This window comes from Propithecus coquereli, unplaced genomic scaffold, assembly GCF_000956105.1.
Source record: "Propithecus coquereli isolate 6110/MARCELLA unplaced genomic scaffold, Pcoq_1.0 Scaffold438, whole genome shotgun sequence".
NCBI lineage: Eukaryota > Metazoa > Chordata > Mammalia > Primates > Indriidae > Propithecus > Propithecus coquereli.
This window is the reverse complement of record NW_012150152.1, coordinates 2,062,208-2,064,392: the sequence shown is the minus strand read 5'-3', so window position 1 is coordinate 2,064,392 and position 2,185 is coordinate 2,062,208.

Below are 2,185 nucleotides of genomic sequence, written 5' to 3'. Positions count from 1 at the left end.
CATGGGTGCAGAGAGATAGGAACATTCATATACTTCTGGTGGGACTGTAAACTAGTGCAACCTCTGTGGAAAGTAATATGGAGATACCTCAAAGAGCTACAAGTAAAACTACCATTTGATCCAGCAATCCCATTACTGTGCATCCACCCAGAGGAACAAAAGACATTCTATAAAAAAGATATCTGCACTCGGATGTTTATAGCAGCACAATTCACAGTTGCAAAGATGTGGAAACAACCCAAGTGCCCATCAATACATGAGTGGATTAATAAAATGTGGTATATGTATACCATGGAGTTTTATTCAGCCACAAAACACAAAGGTGATCTGGCACCTCTTGTATTGTCCTGGATAGACCTGGAGCCCATTCTACTAAGTGAAATATCACAAGAATGGAAAAACAAACAACACACGTACTCACGATCAAATTGCTATTAACTGATCAACACTTAAGTGCACATATAGTAATAACATTCAACAGGTGTCGGGCAGATGCGGGGGAGGGGACAGGTATATTCACACCTAATGGGTGCGGTGCGCACTGTCTGGGGGATGGACATGCTTGAAGCTCTGACTCGGGTGGGGCAAAGGCAATATATGTAACCTAAACATTTGCACCCCCGTAATGTGCTGAAATAAAAATAAAATTAAATAAATAAATAAATAAAGGGCTTAACCCAGAAAAAAATAATTAAAATTTTATTAACTTTTTAAATTTCCAGATAAAAGTTATGTATTTATCATGTACATGACGTTTTGAAGAGCATATACATGTGGAATAATTAGATCTAGCTAATTAATATGTGCATCACCTCAAGCTTATCATTTTTGTGGTGACACTTAGCATCCATTCTCTTAGCATTTTTCAAGAATAGTATTTACCTTCATTAAATATAGTCACCATGCTGCACAATAGATCTCTTGAACTTATCCTTCCTCAGTGAAATCCTGTAACTTTTTACAAACATCTCCCATCCCTCCTTCCTCCCCTGCCTCTGATAACCACTATTCTACTCTAATTCTATGACATCAAGTATTTTAGAGCCCATATGAGTGAGATCATGCAGTATTTGTCTCTCCAAATGATTTAAGAAGGAGGCCAGTCCCTGCTGAGAAGGGAATGCAACCTAAACGAAGAGCCCAAGAGACCAGACTATTGAGAGACTGAGTCTGAAGCTCCCTGCAGACTCCAGGGCCCACACACTGAGCAGATTTTTGTTGATCTACTTGCCTTCACATGGAATCCATATCGGACCCCTGATCTGATTGATTCCTGTGCATATTTCAAATTTACTGATCACATGTGGTTTTCTATGGCCCAATAGTAGATGACGCAGACCCTCTTCTCACTTTTCTTCGTGGCATCATTTCTTTATTATTCTTGGGCTTTGGGTTTTGATCGCTTTTTGACAAATCCAGTGAGCACACTCTAGTCCTGGTTTTATTTCTCATCCAATGTGCAAAGCCCTCTCCAGACCACACTGTATAAATTCCTGACCCTGCGAAAAAAATCTACCCACTTTCCTCCCATTATTTATCCCTAGAGGTGTTGTTTCAGACACTTACTTCATTCCACTCTGTCATTTCCATTGTGGTGTAAGATGCAAACAAACAGGGAGGTCACCTGCTTTGTTCACCTTTGTGTTTTCACAAAAGTGTGCTTTATACGGAAACATATTTTTACAAAATATGAGTTTACACAAAAAAAGAATGACACGGAATATATAACAAGGCACATAAAATGGATTCAAAACAACCAAAGAAATTATATTGAACAAAAAACTAAAAACATTCTCAAAATAAAATAGAAAATAATATTTTAATCACATCAACATGGGTCTCTAACTTAAGATTAAACTGAAAAGACCCGGATGTGAAATAATAAGAAATATACTTTTTTAGAAGTAGTAGAAAAGAAGTATCTGAAATTATAATTTTATCTCATATAAATAGATTTAAATATGCTTATGAAAAAGATATCGGTGATCTTTAGTTGAATGCAAAAGAATATGTCCCACAAGGCGGCAGAAGACGATTGTTATTTATAAAAGCGGACCCCAGCGCAAAAGGCAAACAAGTAGTCATAAGGAAAAACAGATGCTTGATAAGATGGAAAAAAGTATAAAATGCAATTTATTACTACTACCGATGCAAAAGTAATTTCTAAGCTTAAAATGAAATGGGG